Source organism: Crocodylus siamensis, chromosome 5, assembly GCF_052110815.1.
Source record: "Crocodylus siamensis isolate JL-2025a chromosome 5, ASM5211081v1, whole genome shotgun sequence".
Classification (NCBI taxonomy): domain Eukaryota; kingdom Metazoa; phylum Chordata; order Crocodylia; family Crocodylidae; genus Crocodylus; species Crocodylus siamensis.
In genome coordinates, this window is record NC_143399.1 from 123,381,158 (window position 1) to 123,401,872 (window position 20,715).

General features: G+C 45.0%; 1 long non-coding RNA gene across 1 annotated transcript in view; it reads right to left on the reverse strand.

The window, feature by feature from the left end:
- Nucleotides 1–449: 449 nt before the first annotated feature.
- The window catches only part of LOC149864521 (uncharacterized), a 57,557-nt gene continuing 37,291 nt past the window's right edge, over nt 450–20,715 (reverse strand). Inside the window, exon 4 of the long non-coding RNA XR_016442756.1 lies at nt 450–1,645. This is a non-coding gene — a long non-coding RNA (uncharacterized LOC149864521). The remainder of the gene's footprint in view (nt 1,646–20,715) is intronic.

Consider the following 20,715-nt stretch of genomic DNA (forward strand, 5'->3'; position numbering starts at 1 on the left):
TGTAGGGGAGGAAGGAGCCCTCAAGGATCTTGGACTTGAATCGACTGGAGGTCCCACCTCCAGACATGCACGCGTCATAAAAGACACATTGAACCAAGGAACATCGAAGTCGTGGCAGGCGGACCTGGCGCGAACATCCCAGAGTGAGGACCTAATCTGGAATTAGTGGACAACCCTACACAGATGACCGAGTGATTGAACTCGTTGACAGGCGCGTCGACACTCTCAAACCTCCCACCATACCTCCAAACACACCCAAACCTTCCCACCATAGCTACACACACATCCACACCCTCCTACAGCCCCCAGACACACTCCCACACCCCCTAGCATACTCCCAAACACAGCCTCCCATGCACACATAACCCCACACCCTCCCACCCCAACCATATACCCCATACCCCTCCACATCCAGCCCCAATCTCCCCCCCACACATCCCACTCACGCATACCTCACCGCACACACACACACACACGCACTCCTCAACCAACCCCCCACGTTATACAAGAGTAAGACTGTATTTTGCACTATTATGGAATTGCCTCTAGATACACTGTGCAATCAGTGGGGTAATAATAGACCACAGTATGAATATGAGCTGGCAGTGAGATGCTGTAGCCAGTAGGGCAAATAATTCTCTGGCATGCATCAATCGATGTACCTCCAGCAAGAAGGTGTTCTCCCACTCTAGTGAGACCACAGCTGGAGTACTGCATCCAGTTCTGTGTACCACACTTTAACAAGGATGTGGACAAGCTTGGGAGAGTCCAAAGAAGAGCCACTCATATGAACAAAGTCTTAAAAGGCAAGCCATACGAGGAAAGGCTAGGACTCTTCGTAATGTGTTGCCAATGGGCTGGTTGCATACAGGTGCACGTGCACCCCCTGAGATTGGCAGTGCACCCCCTGCGAAAAGCACTACCAACACTGCTGGTGGTGCCTGTGGGCAGTTGCCAGTTGCCATCCCTCCCCCTCTCACCGCCGGGGTGTCTGCGAGTGGTCCCTGATCACCACTGGCCACTGCTGACACTGCCAGTGGTTTCTGCGGGTGGTTGCCGACCGCTGGTTAGCACTCACCACCCCGCCCCCGCGCCTTCAATACCTCCATGGCTGCTTGCAGGAGCTTCCTGCTTGGCCTACCCTTGCTGACATCAAGTGTGACTACCTGTGGGAGTTCCCAGCTCACCTCCACCATGTCCCTGCTCCTGACACCACCACTGCTCCTGACACCACCACTGCTGCCTGCGGGTGGTCGCCATGCTCCCCCAGTCTCCAGGAGCATGCGGTATTCATGCTTCAGCCTAAGGAAAAGAAGTCTGAGAGGGGACCTGGTAGCAGCTTACTTTTATACTAGGGGAGTACAACTGTGAGCAACTGTTCACCAGGGCACCTGAGGGGAAAACCAGGAGTAATAGCAGATCAATTCAGGCTCAACATTAGGAAAAACTTCACAATCACAGTGTCCAGACTGTAGAATAAGCTCCCTCCAGAGATGGTACAATCCCTTACCTTGGAAATCTTCAAGAGGAAACTAGACAGTCACCTTGCTGTGGTCACCTGACCTCCAGGTATCTCTCCTGCTTGGTTCAGGCGGCTGGACCTGATGATCTTCCAAGGTCCCTTCTGGCCTTACAATCTAGGAATCTATGAACACGCATAAATTGGGACAAAAGTATTTTTAAAAATAAATGTAAAATAAGTTATAGTAGATGTTTGATTTTCTTTAGTATGATTTGTTTTTTTTTCTGGTGTCAAGAGGGCAGCATCCTCCCTCCCAAAAGTAGTACTTGAAGGTGTAAGGTGTGGGATTTCCTTTGACAAAGGTCAGGGGTTAGGGAAAGGACTTCAGGTCCCAAGATGGTGACCAGGGGGTAGGGCACCTGTCAAGGAGCAGGGCTACCCTTGCAGCCCTCAGCAGCTCACCAAAAATCATTAAGTGGCCCTCCAGCTGAAATAATTGCCTGCCCCTGTTTTAGAAAGATATGTTCCTTTATTCAAAATAAAATTCTATGAGGAAAAACAAGTGGACTCATAATGTATTGTAGTTGATCATATGCATGTACTTCATCTGTTTCTTCCCAGGCATTGTTTGCGAATAATACCAGTTTAGACATATCCTAGATGGTTCATTTTGATATGAATGTAACATGGCATACTGTGACCTACTGCTATATACTGTTTTAGATGTTTTTGTGTTTCTAGTTGTATACTTTTTATAACAGACATAATACATGAGTATTGAGTTAGGGTCTGATCCTGCAAACATATAAGTATAAAGACAATGATACTATACATGTCCATAAAGTTAAGTGTGCATGTAACCGTTTGGCAGATCGGAGCCCTAAGTACTAATGCTGAGCAACTGAAACAAGATGTTATTGAGTTTGGGCCCAATCCTTCAGCAGGTACATGTATATGTAGTCCTTTTGATCTGATTTGGGACTCAGTAGGAAAATAAATTCCTGTAAATAGGGATAGTGGAATTAGACCCTTTCATTATATTGTAGTTATATTTTAATTGCTATTCTCTTCTTCATTTCCCTTATAAAAATATGGTTATACCACAGGTGCTTACTGAGGCAGCTCCAGCCTGGGACCTCTTTGAGTGCCCCTCACATGTACACCCACCATGCACATGTCTATCTACCTCCCATTGTAGTGAGTTTGCCCAATTTAGCCAGTCTTCTGTCCTGTGGGTGTTTCTGTCTACTCCACAGGAGCAGCATTGGATAGTAGAACCCCCTCCTTGTAAGTCATGTTAATAGTGTCCCTTTGATCTCTTGATTCCAACCTCAGCAGGACAAACCCTTGGCTGAAGCTTTTAAGTGGCATCAGCCTTGTCTTCTGCTTTTGTTAGGAGATGGCTTATCTATATCCATTGTCTGGTCCTCCTGGCTATTTATCTAAGAGCTTGCTATTAATCTGAAAAAATCTATGTATGCAACTACCAGTAAGTCAATAGAATTACTTAATACCTGTCTCTTACAACAAACAGGATCCAGAGAAGGACATTTTATGCCTGAACATCTCTCCCAGCTATACATTTGAACCAGTAAGAGACATTACTTCAGCTCATGAATCTTGTTTCTCATGTAACAACCAAACAATCTTACTTAGTATTTGCAGTTTAAACAGGGCAGATCCTACATCCTTCACACACATATATTGTTGTAGGCTTGTTTGACAGAAATCTGGGCTTGTTTAAATATTTAATTCTGCTTCTATAGAAATCAGTGGGAAAACCAATGGTTCAATGGTTACACTACCTGTCCTAGAGTCACATGTGTGTGCTATTAGCAAACATTTCTACAAAACTGTTTAGTAAAAACACAGCAAATAGCTAAATACATGAGCCTAATACTCTACAAATACTCAAAAACTGGCTGCTTATCCCTGGATTAAGTTAACAAAACTATGGTTGCCAGTCACCTGGAAAAAGAACAAATTACGACGTGAAATGCTTATCAAACAGGAGGTAGAAACCTAAATTCAGGAGGTAGAACCTACATCTTCTGATTCATACTTTGGATTGCAATACTTTGAGCTTCTATTTTACATAAGAAAAAAAAGCCTTAGTGATTTTGCTGTGATGACTGAGCAGTATTTGAAGTATAAACCCATCTTGAAAGAAATCAGTTAAACCAACTTTTGAATTCATGATGGAACATAATAATTACAGTCTTTTTGATTGTTCAGGCTACTTCAAAAACAGGGATATTTCAAGAGCCTGTTTCAAACAGGCACATCAGAAAAACCCAAGAACACTTTTTAGCTTTACAGATAAAAACTCCATTAATTGAGCAATACCTCTACAATGAAGATTAAATTACCTGCTTTATAAAGTGGCAGGCTGTAGCACCTTTTTCTTCAGTTTATGGATTAGAATATAAAGTAAATTCTTTGTGTTTCCTTTAAAAAGGAACAGTTTTGTTTTTGTAGCATGAAAAACCTATGTGGGTTCTACAAAACAAATGAAAAGTTTTCACATTATTTTTCCACTTCTGTGGCTCACAAGGTTATTTCCTGTTCGCTTAGGCTAGATACAGACATTCGAAAAGCCCGAGGCAGAATCAATCTAAGTTATGTGGTTTTCTGTAACCAGCATAGTTTAGATCAGTAGCGAAGAGAACTCACATTCACCTTTTGGTGGCAGGGGGAAAGGGTTTACGCCATTTTTAAATCAGTCTGTGTGTTGAACTTCTGTTCTGTTGGAGGTATAGACCAGTTTTGTGTGCCGCACTTCTTTTCTGTTATGAGTACAGACTGGTTTCTGATCCCTTATACCTGTAAAAGTGCGATGTCTGAACCTGGCCTTAGGGTTAACTGACACCATGGACTCTTCAGGTTGCAATACTGAATGCTTAAATATGCTCCTGACCAACGTTCTGTGTATTTCTATAAATGAGTTTGTAGTGTAATGACCATTACATTGGTCTGTGGATGCTACCATCAGCTATATAATAAATGTCCATTTTAGTTATACACTAAATTATTTATCAGTTATTACACTGCTTTGTAGACAACCTGAAGAAGTTCAGGAAGAACTTCTTCACGGTAAGGGTGGCCAGAATTTGGAATGGGCTTCCAAGGGAGGTGGTGCTTTCCCCTATCTTGGGGGTCTTTAAGAGAAGGCTGGATAGGCATCTGGCTGCGGTCATCTGACCCCAGCACTCTTTCCTGCCCAGGGCAGGGGGTCGGACTTGATGATCTGTAGGGGTCTTCCGACCCTAGCATCTCTGAACCTTCATTATGAAAGGTGCTAAACAAAATGGATTTTCCCCAATCGTATGATTTTATGTTTTATGGGGTTTTCAATTTTTCAGATCTCAGTCATTTTAACTGAATATACTCTGATAGAAATATAGTAATGTATCTATATTTTTGAACCTGAAAGCTTGTTTAAAAAGCTGTTCTCCAACTATTTTGTTGGTCTAATAAAAGATATCAGATTCACCCAAAGAACCTTGTCTGACTAACCAACACGGCTACAACCCACACCCCTGTAGTAATGTGTCTGACACTCCACTGCCATTTGATTTAAATGTCTGCTTTACCTTCTGAAAATAGTTATGGCAAATTTTGTTGCATTCATTTCTAATGAAAATGGAAAAATAAACTTTAGAAAAAGAGGGACTAATTGTATAAGAAAGCAAATATTTACTTAATCTACTTTTCCCTTGAAAATATTTTTTCTGGTTTGTTTTTTTTTAGGATCAAAACCAAGATTTGGAATAATTCTACTCACAATACATAAATACGCTGTTCTGTCAGTGACTATTATATATCTACTAGTTGTTCAGGTAGTTCAGGACTTTTAATTCCACTTTGCAAACCAGAGATCATCCATTTCATATCAAATGTATTTCTCTATGTTCGCCTACATTTATTGTATTTATCTTCAATATTTAACATGTCTGCAAAATATCCCCATGGTAAGAGAGTCCACTTGGCAGAAGTATATGTAGGGACCTACCAAATACATGACGTCACAGATTTAATGCAAATCATGTAAGTGGCAGTCTCCAGTGAAATAGCCAGTTCCCTGTGAAAAAGCACATGTTAAGCACAGCCAGTCCCTGTGAAAAAGCACATGTTAAAAAAGCTGGCAAAGAGACAGAAGAAAACTGCCTCCTAGAAGGGCAGAAGGAGGGGCAAGGGAGCAAAGAGGAAAAAAAAGGCAGACTGCCTATCTCCTGAAGTGGGGAGCAGGGAGAAAGACAGAAAAAGTTCCCATCTCTCTCTCTCCAGAAGGGGAGGGGTATGTGTGTGTGTGTGGGGGGGGGGGAAGCAGGAAAAAGCCTGCCAAAAGTTCCTTTCTTTGGTGGAGGGGCAGGATGACAGCTGCACTGGAGCAAATCAGAGGCTGAGCCCTTGATATCGGCTCAGTCCAGGAGCCAGTCAGGGGTCAGCCTGGGAATTTAGAGTTGTGTGCAGGTAAACTGCTGCAGCATGCCTACTTGCTTGTGCCACACTTAAACTGTTTGTTATTAAGTAATTGTTGCCCCCCACCCTTGAAGCAGATGGTAATTACTGAATTAGCAAGCCAGGAAGCTCCAGCTAGGGCTTTTAACCAATGCCTGGGAGGGGTGGGACTTGCAGCGCCCCTCAGACAGCGTCTTGGGAGGCCTGCTTTGCTCTGCCTTCAAAATGGCACCCCCAGCCATGATATCAGGGGCTCCGGACACATTACAGCTGTGTAATCGGCCACCAGGGCTCATGAATTTGGTAGGTCCCTAATTATATGAATTATAACAGGGGTGCTCAACCTCTGGCCTGCAGGCCAAATGCAGCCCACGGAGCCCTTGTATCTGGCCCATGGGGCTCCCCATGGGTCCGGAAATTTAGCAGTGGGAGAATAGTGGCCTTTAATATGGTCACCCTGCCCCCCTGTCAAATTCCCAAACCCAATTTTCTGAGCAACATTAGAGCTGAGATATAACACTTTCCCCTGCAAGGCTGGGCCACATCCCCTGCTTCTGGATGGGGACTGGGCCATGCCCCCTTTCCTCTCTGCAGGGCTGGGTTGGGGTCTGGCCATGCCCCGCTTCCCCTACAGAGCCAGGCTATACCTCCTTCCCTCACATTAGGGCTGGGCCACACTCCCTTCCCCTTGGGGCTGGTTTGGGGCCTGGCCATACCATGTTGCCACCCAGGACTGGGCTAGGCTATGCCCCCTTCCTCTCTATGGGGCTGGGTCAAGATCCTTTCCCCTGAGAGGCTGCATTGGGGCCAGCTTGCCCCCCTACCTCCCCTGCCTCCACATAGCCAGATGGTACCCACCAGTGCTCCCAGTCCACCCATTCTCTGCTACCCACCCTGAGGCGTGCGTGTACCTACTGCCAACAATGAACCAGGCTGGGGCCCTAGCTGTCCCTAGGGTATGGTGAACTGGGGCAACCACCCCAGGCCCTGCACTTGGGGGGGCCCACAAAGCTGAGAGGAGTGGCCGCAGCCGCTCCAACGGGACCCGCTTAGAGCTAGTGGCTCAGCCCCATACCATGGAAGAAGCATGGAGGCCGCACCCCTTTTGCAGGGGTACCACAGCCCTCTGCAGTGTTAAGGGGGCCCCGCACAGGCTGATATGCCCCAGGCCCCGCACCCTCCCTAGGGTCAGCTCTGCTCCATGGACCCCAGTGCAGCTGCTTGCAGCCTCCCCTCCATCTGCTATAAGCAGCCTGGGCCTGTAGCCTGCCCAGAGCCCAGACCTGTGTGGCAGGCAACTGGGAGACTGCAAACAGCTGTACTGAGGTGTGGCAGAGCCCCGGGCCAGCTTGTTGCTGGCAGTGGGTGCTTGCACACCTTGGGGTGGATGGCAGGGAAGGAAACAGGGCTGCTCTGCCACAACAAAACTTGGACCTCACAGCAAGGATCACCCCTGCTGTCTGCCCCGGCATACCAACATCTTACAAGTCAAGGTTGCTGGTGTTTTTGGCAGTCTGCCCAAAAATGTTGCAGGTCCCTGGATTAAGGAATAATCAAAATGAAATATTGCAAGGAAGCCGAGATGAAACTATGAAACTATGGTAGAATCAGAAGTTGTTTATTGGACATAAATTGAATATTTATCCTATTACATGATGGACAAATGTAACATGGTTGGTTACCAGAGTGGCAAGTTCTCCTCTCCCAGCCCCTACCTCATTACCCATGCTAGCTTCTCAGGGTTACCCACTCTGTTATCTCACCTGCTATGCCTTGATGTTATAGTTTCATAGGAAGTCAGCTCCTAGGGGGCAGAAATGGATTCTGGAAGTAAGTCCTTTTCTGGGCTGAGGCCTCACCCCAGGCCTTAGACCACTTTAATTTAGCTGAGTTTTTCTGCCCAAGGTATCAGAAGCCCAGGGTCCTGGACCCCAACTTGCCCCTTGTAGGCTTTGGGCCCCTCAGCCCCCTGGTTCTGCTCTTTTCCAGCTTTGGGTTTGCACCTCCTCATGTCTTTGCTGCTAGGTACTTAGTTATCTTGTAGTAAGACCCCCAGTTTTGTTTTGTTTTTAAAATGCATTCCCTCCCATCCCCAACCATTTCTGACTTTTTCCTTCCCTCTCTGTTCCCTATAGATAAGTATAAATGAGCTAAGACATAGGATAAGCTTCAGCATTTTATTTTGGTAGCAAGTTGTATTTGTTTCGTTTTTTCGCCTTCTTTATATTATATAATTATTATGCTTATATTGATTTTCACTGTTGTATATTGCTGTTTTACTGGTACTATATGATTTAGGCCCACATACGTAAGTTAGCATAAGTCATGTCAGGTTTCCATTTTGTTTGTCAAGTCTCCATCCTGTCCCCAGGCCCGGTTGTGTAACCCATGGCTCACCTATCCCTCCTATGTAATGTTCCTGAATGAATAAATGAAGGTGCTTGAGAGACAATGGCAGGAGGTCTAAAAATAGCTCCCTCTGAATGAACAAACCATCAACACCAATACCTGGACCAACAACCCAGCCATTGGAACCACCCTCAGCATTCAATCAACAAAAGATGAGGCAACCAACCATTGTGCCAAGCTGCACATGCTCAGTAAGAACACCTGGGGCCCTCTGAGACACAACTGACCTTGCCTGGACAGGCCCTCCCCATAGGAGGTCAGAGGTAGTCTGCCGCATAAAAAGGGGTAGTGAAGACTGACTCCTTGGGATGCCCTCTCCATCTGGACCCGCACCATGCCACACCACCTATCCACCTAGAGGCCCTGCCAGTGACCCCCCTCTGGACAACACCTACTGGACAAGGACCCCTTTCCAACCTGGATAGGTGGCTATCATCTCCCGCCCCCTCTTCAACCAAGGACTTGGACTGTGTTTCTCTTCCCTACCTGGACTCCAACACTTTCACTGAGTCTCTTTCTCCTGCTGCGTGTGTGTGTGTACCAATAACTTCACGGGGCTGTGCAGTGTGTGTGCGTGTGTGTGCGTGTGTGTGTGTGTGTGTGCGTGTGTGCGCGCGCGCGCCAATAACTTCACGGGGCTGTGCAGTATGTTGTCTGTTTAATAAAACTGTTATTTGGACCCCTAAGTTGGGTTTTCCTTTACTATGGTTTGGCCCTACTCCAATCTCTGCTCCTCGCCCCTCTAACCTCTGTCTCATTTCTCCCTCTCTTGCTTCTGGCTCACTGTCACCTCCAACACCTGTCCTGAGCTCCTCTCTGCCTTCAAACCCCATTTCTTTGCCACCATCTTATCCCCACTGCCTTTTTCTTTTCCCCTGAGCAACCAGGTTTCTGCCTCAGTTTCTTTCCTGGCTGTCTCCTCCTTGCCATCACTTATCTGCCCCCCAATAGCTCACCTGTCTGCCTTAGTTTCCAGCCCCAGTCTACCTTAAGTAAACCCAAGCCTCAGTTCCTCAGCCAACTTCTCTGTAGTCTGCTGGTTCTAATCCCAGCTCTGGAAACTTTCACTCCCTACACTTTAACTCTCTCTCTCACCTGAACCTTCCCCCAAGCACACACATACACACTGTACCATCCAAGTTAGGAACTTACCTCTGTGTATGTATATATGTCATTATGTGCATGATACACGAATTAGTGATCTGTGTCTAACCTTTTGGGTGTATGTGCTGGAATTGGTGATAGGTAGGCATGTGCCGAGGCTGGTTTGGATGTGTTTGTGCCTGAGCTGGTAGTGTATGTGTGTATGCACCTAACTGATTGGTGTGTTTCTATATGTGCAGTTGTGTCACATCCTCCTGTCTAACAGCACAATATTGAGATCCTGAGAGTTGGCCTGACCCCACAGGACAACAATCTGACAAGCAACCATCCTCCTGAAGCATTTGGGCTTCTGCTCTCATGTAGCTCACTGGGCTTCAGGCCGTGGAACTCTTCTGTGTTGGGTGCCCCTGCAGCACCCTAGTGGCCTCCAGTCCTACTTTTTCAGCCATATCTGATCCTCAGGTTTAAACACAAGCTAAAAACATGAGCATCCACTAAAACAAATGGTTCCCCTCCTGGGGTTAATTTCACTGTGCAGTAGCACTACTATAAAGGCTTGAGGTGTTAAACCGCTGCTGCTTGGGGTACAGAGTCCTTCCTTTATAAGCAGCTCAGACTGGCTCTTCCCCAAGGCTCTCCCTTCTCTGACCAGACTTCCCTCTCTGGGTGAGACCCTGGGTGTATGAGTTTTTCCCTAGCTCTCCACTTCCATCCCAGGCCTATAAATCACTGCCTGCACCTGAGACAGGTGGCTATTGTATTTAAGTCCCCTTTGCCATCATAAATCTGTTCAAGAAGCTGGGGCCAGTCAGCTGACCCTGGGCACCCTCTTCCCCTTAGTAATCAGGTAGGGACCCCATTACAACAAGACAAAGCACAATTTAAACCCCCCCACCAAAACTTTCTATCTTGTGCATGTTTGCAATATTGGGACCACTGTTTTTGTAGGTTTTCTTTGGGGTGGGACATAATGTAAATAGATAGGGCTTAGTGGGTGTGGCAGTTAAATTAATTTGCTACTTCTTTTGTGAATCATACTGTAATTCTTTTCTGATTGTGCTGATAGTATGGCTTTGACATTTTTAGTATCTTTGTTAATACCTATGGTAGGGATTTGAACTAGTAAATCCATATGAGTATAGGTCTAGTCCACCAGTAGCTTCCTCTCTGGTACATGAAGCAGCAGCCTGTCTGTGAGGTCCTTGTATGTAACTTATGTCTTGTCCACCTTTTAGAGAGCCAAACCAGTGCTTATACAGTGTAAAGGATTGTGTAAAGGTCTTCTAAATGAATAATTTTTCCTTCAGTAAATAAATGAGTGACTGGTTTTGCAGCATCAGAACTAGATGACTGCAAACTTGAAGTGTCAGTACAAAATTCAGTGTAATTTCCAAGAGAACAGCATTTGATTTTTCTGGGCTGTTATTGGCTAAAGCCTTTCCATAGTGTTCATAATTACTGCAGCTATGAAGAAATGTGTCCGTTCAGCTTAACAGCTCAGACAAACCCCTTAGCTACTGATGTCCTGAGGCATAAATGCACATGACTGCAAAAAATGACACAGTTTTTTAATGGTGTGGAGTTTAATCTATTGTGATAGCAATGTGGATTCTTACTAAAACTTGGAGCTGAGGCTGTGCACTTGCAAGTTTTTATAGTCTATAGCCAAAATTTAGCAAATTTTGTTTTACAATAAATGCAAAGTAAAATCATTTTAAGACTTATTTAAATCATAATGGGAGAAACATACCAAATGATCAAATGAAAGCATTCTATTTATCTAGATAATGTATTATAACAATTCCTAACCAAAGATTGTGCATCACAGACTGATATTTCTTCATATATTATTTGCAAAAATATTCCTTTTGTAACATGAAGGCCAGATACCCCACTTTGAGGGGTTTCCCTATCTCTAAAGGGAAATAGCATATTACAAACACAAGGGTAAAATGAAGTGTTACTCTATTGACTCACTCTAGTAGCAACACCAGGTGGGTCTTATTAGCTCACACTCAATAGGGATAAGATGGAACCCCTTTAAAAAAACCAGGAAGTTTTGATAGAAAAGTTGGCTGAAACAGAGATGCTATCAAGACTGTTGATTTATCTTGGCAAAAGGTCAGTACTTTGAGTTTAGTCACTGAAGAAACTACCAGTAAATAAAAGAATCTACTAAAAGAGACCAAAGCTGTATAAAAAAACTACTCTGGGCATGTTGTTGTAGTTTGAGTTACAAATCCTACCTGCATATGGTTAACATAGTGAGTAATCATAGTAAAATTTTGTAGTTTTCTCCAATTACTTGATTGGCAATATTATTACAGGATGATTTAACTGACCTTGTGAAAATGGAGTATTGTATGTAAAAGTGGCATGTAATAATAAAGTACTTGTGGGTGAAACACAGTACAGATGTAAATAAAATTCTTAAAATACATTTTATATACATACATTCTAATATATATCACTGGTGAATTTGGGATCATTAAAAAAAAAAAGGATGAGGCTAGACCACAACCTGTTTTTCTCAGATATTTTTTATATTTGAAAAATAATGTTGGTCATTTTTGCTAGAAAGACTACCACTTCCTGCCTACTATGAAGGGTGGTAGGGTAAATTTTGACCAGCAACAAGTCTATCTATACATGGGAATTTTTTCCCTCATTTTTCAGTGAAAGTACAGCTGCAGTGGTGATATTCAAGCAGTCTTTTCTTCAATAAAGTCTGCTCGGGAACAAGGATTTGTACATGTGGGAGTTGTGTGTGTATATAACCTGCATGTAGCCCAAATTCTTCCCCTCATATATTTATATTTAAGTTAGCTTTAAAACGACTAGGAACCTGCCTAAACTACAGTGAGACAAATAGTTTTCTGCGGCCCACTCGTGGAGTACAGAGCTGATCCCGCGGGCATTTCACAGGAGCCCTGCTCCTTGGTGCTGATTAGCAGAAAGGTCAGGGTGGGAGGTGTGGGGGGAAGAGGGACAAGGGGGTAGCTGCCATCTTGATGGCTGGTTGCCTTTTGTGCAGCCCTGCCCTTTGGTGCCAGTTGGCAGAGATGTTCCAGGGCAAGGGATGATGGATGAAGGGGTGGCCACCATCTTGATTGTTGATTATCCTTCATGCTGGCTACCCTTCATGTGGCTGCCATCTTAATTGCTGGCAACCCATCATGCTGTCCTGCCTCCCTGCTGATTGGCAGAGAGGACCCGGGGGGAGAGAAGGGACAAAGGGGCAGCCACCATCTTGTCTGCTAGCTGCCCTTTGTGCTGTTCTGCCAGCCGGCACCTTCTCTTCCTGGCAATGGGGACTGCTGGGTCCCACTGGGGAGCCAGCATTTTATTTTAATTAAGCTTTTTTTTTGGTTGTTGATTTTGCAGATTTTGTGAACTTTGCAGACAATCCCAGATGTTGCGGTTTCTGCAACATCCTTTAAACTGCGAATGAAGTACGTCCCTAAAAAATAAGTAGCTTATCTACTACTACATGTATAGCTATGATCTGTGGTAGCATGGAGTTCAGTGCAGGCTAAACACCTGAGTTGCTTGCCCATGCTCTTGGATTGGTTCAGCCGTCTGTGCTGAGTTCAGTGCTTTTGTTCAGATATGCCTACACAAACTGAAGTCTCACCAGTGACATGTGGGTACACATGCCCATAGGTTGTAACCTCTTGGATTGCCAATGTTTTGAGGCAGGGACTATATTTTAGTTTATTCTTATAGGGCACAGTTACACATGTTCTACGGGTGAGTGGCGGGGCTCCTGGGAGCCGCTCTCATTAAAGCGCCTGCAATGTCTTGTGTACTCAGCACCCCATGCCTCAAAATTGTGATGCTGTGGCTGCTGGAGCATGCTAATTAGTACATACCAGCAGACTCGATTAATTGAGTCTGCTCCAATGCGCTGTTATACAGTGTATCAGAGTAGACATCCAGCACATCTACAAGCATTCATAGTGCCTAGCACATTAAGACCCCAGTCCTGGTTTGGGCTTTTGGACACCACTGTAAAACAAATAACATGAGGATCTGGGACAGAATTTCAATAAACTGATTTACCTAAATCAGGTAAGTCTGATACTACATCCATCCAGGTTTATCTTAAACTGGTTTCGGCCATTTTGGAAGTAGTTTATCTGCACTGAACTTCTGTTGTGGTATAGATTTGAACCAGTTTCTGATCACTTATACTGGTTTATGTGTAATTTCTGTCCCTAGCCAAAAAGGATGGAGGGTATTTCAGTACTACTGTTCCCCGTTCTGAGCCACAGTAGCATGATTTACTGGTAGTTAACACCCCTTAAAAGCAGCTGTCTCTCAGGCTTCTGGGAAATGCAAAAAAGAAGACAGAATAAAGGACATAAGTGAGATGCACAACAAAACTAAAATTCCTTCCATTCTTCAAATCACATTGGATCTCTTTCCAAAAGCAGCTTGTTTTCCTGGAAGACGTACTGTAACTCAGCCAAAAGTTATAGCCTTTATGCAGAAAACACTTTCTGAAATCTTTCTGTCCATATACACAGGAGATCACACAGAATGATTGTAAAAGTTCATTCTACTAAAGGGCAGACATTTTATGCCTGTGCCTTGAGCCCTCATTTCTGGAGTCATATGATGAGATTAAATTTATGGATTTCCTTTCAAAAAACTTGTAAACAGATGTTTGAAAAATGTGACTGGTGTTTAACTGATGTAGTGACATCTGCAGAGAGCATGAAACAGCAGCTGCAGGGCCAAAGAACACTCCATTCATCACAATAGGAAGTAACCCCAAACCTGTTGCTTTGGGGTAGGGTCTACCTACCCCACCACAGCAGAGGACTCTGTGATGGAGAGGAAAAGCATGCAATGGGTTTAGTCCACCTATCAAGCAGCCACTCCCCAGCTGTTAGAAATACTCTTATAGTGGTGACACATAGGGGGTGCACGTACACCCCCTGAGAGTGCTGGTGCACCCCCTGACAGGCGGTGCTCCCTGCTTAGGCAATGGTCAGTGGGCGCAAGTGGGAGCGCTGGTGACCCCCCTGTGAATGCTGGCCAGAGAGTGACAGCACTTCAGCCACTTCTGGGAGCACTATGGCTGCTTTCTAGTCGGCGAGATTGGCCATCGAGGGACCCCCTCTCGGTTGCTGACTGGTCGCTGGGGGGGAACGTGCCCCCCGTAAGGTGGCACCAGTCGCCCATCACTTCAAACTGCTAACTCTTTTTGTTCTAAAGGGCAAAAGGAGGCCCTTGTAGTTGTCATTAGGGAAGAAGGTGACACTATGCGATGGGGTCCCTGGGAAAAGAAGGGACCTTACAACCACCATTCTAGTGAAAGCTCTAGCCAGTTGAGATCCATTTGCTATTACGTGTTTAGGCCATTGGATTGCCTTAGTCTGGCTGTGCCCACACTTTCAGTTCACTACTGATCCCTTCCCTTAGGATTGCTTACTCTCCTCATGAACATCTTTTGAGGGACCCCCCTACTGCCTGAAAGCTGTATGTGAAGGGGCAGGAATGTGACAAATACTCTGGTGGCAGTTAGGCAGGGAGAAAACACTCATGCTACATAGGGCAGTTCCTCAGGAAATCCTTGTAGATCATTGTTTCTATCAAGCAGGGCAACATGCTGGGAACTGCAGAAAATATCTTCCCATCAGCTGCATCAGAAAATGATAAAGCAACCAAATTGTGGAAGAGTGACTCATCAGCTAGGAGTCTGCCTTTCAGGGCTTCCTTAATGATTATCAGTGCAAAGGTCACTGTTTGTTAGGCCAAGGCTTAAGGCTCCAAGATGGGAGTTTCACATGTAACTGAATTGTGTAACACAAGCATTGATTTCTGAATTGAAATCGCACGTTGCCAGAAAATAGAATGTCAACAGTAAGATCCATCCTCATAGTCATTAGATACAGTTCTAAACCAAAAGTTTTTTGGCAGCCTTGGGAAGATGATATTTTTTCCTAGAAAGTCAGAGGACAAAATATACACAAAATTCTGCCAATCCATTTTATCAACTATAAGAGAATACAGATTTGGAAGGACTATAAACTTTCCTGGGCTTATAGTTAAATAATTTCAGAGATGGTTTTCCCCTAAACCTGCCATATTAGGAAGAATTCTAAATGTTTTAAAGCATTGGAATCTGTGCTTTATTTCACTTGTATAGGATATCATTGGGGTTTCTCTTTTGCACTTGGTGACAAATTCAGAGGGTGAAAGGGGGTTAAGATAAGGCACTCACCAGCAATTTAGAGCTGTGTGGTTTGACACAGTAATACAAAGTGGCTTGTCTACTTTAGAGTTCATACCATTGGTATGTCCTTCCCAATCAAAGGGACTGTTTATGAAAATATTGCAAGAAAAAAATTGCTCTTGATTTCATGTCTGTTTTACTATAATATTCTATGAATATAATAGAATAGGACATGCATCAAATATTAGCATCCTCCTGAGCTCTAGAAATACATGTCTTGCACTGAATTCCCTTTGCATCTTTTAGTGACAGTAGAGAAATTATTTCATCTCTTTGGAATGACCTTTTGATTAGCAGTGACTTCATTTAGAAAAGGAGTAGCATTGTAAGCTCTCTGCATTAAAACTTCTTTCCTGAGATTGTCCAGACATGATATTCCATACTGCTAATTAAATTATTTTTTACTCTACCTTAAGATTTGTATTTCAGATCCTTACATAAACCATATTTTCACTGCAGACTGGTTTTTAAAGATGGATACCACATATAGTACTGTATTAAAGTACAGCTTAAAATCATTATTTTTGTTCAATAGGAAGATATGGATTTGGCACTTTTTTTTTACCTTCCCCCCTACTGAGGTATTTCAAGACTTCAACTAAATGCACGTCTTGTATCAGAGGAGTTTATCAGGTTCAGACTATGTATATTCCTATTTCCGTTCATCCTGTGAAGCTGCCTTTCAAATAAAGCTGGGTAAAGTATCTTTATTGAGTTGCAGTACACAAGTCCAGTTCTGATCTCAAATCAACAGTCGCTCTACTGAATTTTTCTCCCACAGCTTTTTTTCTTTCCCAGATATTAAGAGCTTCTCCTGCCTCTAAATTGCATCACTCAGGAATCTAATTCATCAGGAACCTTAAAAGGCTATTCATCTTGAGTAGAAGGGAGGAGCACTCTTGTTTCCTTTGTAAGTGATGTCAGGATTTGCAAACCTTTGTTGATTCATTTTAAGTAAGAAACACAGCATGAGTGGGGGAAAGCAGTTCATAACAGTAACATACTTTTTAATGTATTCAATTAAATGTTATACATTCCAAAGTGTTATAGGTGATACTTTTTATTGACTGTAATTTGACAGAATAAATATTTTAGACATTTTCCTAAGGCCATAACAAAATGCTGAAGCATAACTTTCTCTGACAGAGTGCTGATTCAGCTTTCTTAACTAGTTAACTGAAGAGATCAAAGAGGAGAGATGTAAGATTAAAGTAGGTGCTGAGATGGTTGTAATTCCTTTCCTAAATATCAGGTTCCCAGATCACACTGACAGCAGGACTCATGTACTGCAACTGAGACAGGCTGAGGAAGATAAAACAAAGGACAGTCTACAATAGACTATCAGCAGAGCAGTTGCTGTGTAGATTGCTCTTAATTAAATCAGTGTCTCAATGGCTGGGCTTATGCAAAAAAAAAAAAATTATCTCAATTTTCCTTGTAGGGAGAGTGGAAATTCTAGCATAGAAAAGGTGCCTGTAGCTGTTTAAGGTTCTTTGGGTAAATCTGATATCTTTTATTATACCCCTGTAGCACCTGGCATTTCAACCATTATCATTTAGACTTGCTTTGAAGTGGATTTACCAAAAAAAAAAAGAAAAAAAAGCCAGCGGGTCCTCTACACTAATAATTTCAACACTGCTACTACTGGAGGACTTAGAACAGTGGGAAATTTGAGAGGAAAAAAAAATCTAACAAGGCATAAAATATTCAGAATCCTTCTCTAGAAGTAAAAATTACTGGTCATCTTGTTATGACCCAGATTGTCAAATCAGAATTTAGTTTCCCAAATGAGAAATGTTCTTCTAAAGAAGTTGAGGGGGTTGTGTGTTAATCTTTTAATTTTCAATTTCTGACTGGTTTGACTAAAATTAGTGTTTATTTGTTTCGTCTTCTGTATCATGGCCTCTGTGCTGCTGTGAGAGCAATAGTGATCTTAGCATGGACTATTTTTCTTCAAAGTTTTACAACATTATTTAACAATGCATGTCTGTGGTATATGGTGAAACTTAATGAAGAATCTAATGAAGATCAGAGCCCATGATATTAGATGCTGTATATGCAAATAGAGGTAGTTGATGACCCAAAAAGAATTACAACCTAAATAGACAAGATAAAAAACAGATAACATAAATGAGAATTATCCACGTTACAAATAAAGAAACTGAGGCACAGAAAGATCAAGAGACTTGCCTAAGGTCACATGGATAGCTTGTGGCAGAGCCATGAACCAAACCCAGATTTTCTGTCCACTTACCTTAACCACAAAACTATCCATTCTCTTTTAATTCCGTAAGTTACACTGCAGATATATGGTACATTTTACCATACTTACTTTCCTTGCTAGTTTTCCATTCTTCATATTCCATTAGATTTGTTTTTAAATCACTTTCAGTTTGAGATTTCTGGTTGCTGTGATAAGTGGAGCTGATAGCACTGCCTATTATTAAGGGCTCACAACACTCTTCTTGTCACAGGACCTTGTGCTTTAGTTGCTTTTAATGTCAAAGTTTAACTGTTAAAGCTGAAGTCTGAAGTTTTCCACACTCCTTTGTTTGCCTCAGGCTGTCTCTTTTTGAATGGTTTTGAGGTTTTCCTGACTGGCCCTGGTGAAAATTTGTGGGGTCCATTCTTTGAAAGAGTCTAGCTCCTCTGCTCTTTATAAGAGGGGTTTGAGATTTGGTAGAGGTGATCTTTCTGTCAAGCGTGCTATCTTTGAGAAAATCTGCCCATATTTGGTCAAGGCATAAACCTTTGAAGAATATCAGCTTCCATATGTCCACTAGTGCCTTAAAACATCTGAAGCCAAATTCCTTAAACATTTTGTCTGCATTGAGCATGCTTCAGCCTGAAGCTAAGCCTAGCTTTTCCTGCAATTACAGTTGTAGCCTGCTGTGAGCTATGCTGTGTGTTCAGCTTCAAGCCTGGATCTAGGCATCTGAGCTGAATTAGGGACATTAGCTTCTGTACTCTCACTGACTACTTGGCTCAGGGGCGGGCAATTATTTTGGGTGGAGGGCCACTTACTCAGTTTTGGCACGCTGTTGAGGGCCACATGGGTAGCCCTGCCCCTTGACAGGTGCCCTGCCCCTTGACAAGTCCCAATGTTTTAGGACCAAAGTCCCAGGGCCAGTACTGGTGGGGCCCAAAGTGGGGCATGGGCTGGCAGGGGTCTGTGGAGCTGGGCTGGGCTGCATCAGCAGGGAAAGGGGGGAGCTGGCCTGGCTCCATTGAGCCCCTGCTGGCTGGGACCCTGTGCTCCTGCCACCCTGCTCTGGGCCCTACCAGTACTGGGACACTGGTGCGGGCCCTGTGTTCCCACTGGCTCCCACACCCAGTGCCCCCCAGCTCTGTGGTACAGGCGGGGGGCAGCACACAGCCCCGACCCCCTGCTCGCCAGCAGGGAAGAAGCTGGTGCTGAGCGCAGGGAAAAGCAGACCCTCACCCACCCCGTGGCTGGTGCTCCCTGCTGCAGTCACTTACAGCCCATGCAGGGCTGTAAGTGGCTACAGTGCAGGGTGCTGGCCATGGGGAAGCGAGGGGACACTTTTCTTTGTGCTCAGCACCAGCCTGTAACCCAACCCCGCTGCCAGCCTGGGCTCCAAGCCGGCTCCGGGCTCACTCATCGGCGGCAGCAGCTGCAGCCCCCCTGCGTGCCACGCCAGGCAGTGCTGGCTGCAGCTGCCCACCCGGAGCTCACACGCTGAGTAGCCCAGAGGCGACAGTGGCAAACACTGCCTGGTGCAGCGGGGGGGGGGGCCCACAGCTGTTGTTACCACATGCAGCCCTGACAGGTGAGCCCAGAGCCGGCATGGGGCCCAAGCTGGCAGTGGGGCTGGGTTACAAAGTAGTGCTGAGCGTGGGGGGGGGGGAGGAGCATCCCCTCGCCTGCGCCGTAGCCGGTGCTCCTTGCTGCAGCTGCTTGCAGCCCGTGGGGCTGTCTGAAGCAGGCACAGGCAGCCCCATGCAGGCTCTAAGCAGCTGCAGTGTGGGGTGCTGGCCACGGAGCAGGTAAGGGACCACTTTCCCCCTGTTTGCACTCAGCGTTTCCCTGGGCTGCTTTTCGCCAGGCTCCTTCCCTGCCCAGGGTCCTCCTCTGCCCTCCCCCTTCTTTCCCCTTACCTGCGGTTCAGTGCTGCCAGGGCAGTCACCTGCTCCCAGGCCAGAAGACCCTGCTGGGGCTTCCAGCTGGGGGGGTGGGGCCAGATGGGCTCTGCTGTTGTGGGAGCCCACTGGGCTTCCCCTGGGTCCTACTGCCCTTGGTTCCTGTCATTTTTGACTAGAACCAAAGGCAGATAAATATTAATTTTCTAAATTTTTTAGGGCTCCTGCGGGCCAGATAGAATGGCCTTGCAGGCCGGATCCAGCCCATGGGCTGTATTTTGCCCACCCCTGCCCTGGCTGGTCCTTGACAGCATGGAGGAGGAAGCTGCCCAATTCAAATGCAGAGGAGAGCAAGGCTTGCAAATTGTGTTGAGGGTAGTGATCAAGATAGGGAGACAAGCAATGGCAGAAACTAGGCCTACACACTAAAAAGCTGAAGGGGAAGAACCTTGGGGAACTTGGGGAGGACATAAGGAATTTGAGGGGGGCAGGGACTGTAAGTTCTGTAGGGAAATGAGGGAACTGAGATCAAATGAGGAGTTGTGGGTGAGACTGGAACTGAAAACAAGTTAGACAGGGCAAAGCTGGTAAAAAGTATCTAACTAGGAGCAGGATTAGCTGGACAAAGAGACTGGGAACAAGGAACTTGGAGGAGATCCTGCAACTGAATGAGGAGCTTCGGAAGGGAGACTGGAATTGGGACACTCTGGGGATATGAAACAGTTGTTGGGACTGGACTGGTGGCTAAGGCATCACGAGAAAGAGATTAAATGCGGAGTCAGCATCAGGAAACTGGAACTGGCTGGGCAAGAAGACAAGGGACAATGACCTAGGGCCAAGGCAAGGGCTGACATAGGTTGGCTGTAGCATGTCGGGGTCCCAGGGGTCGCTATAATGCCCCCTGGTGGCTCCACCATGACCATGCCCCGCTTTG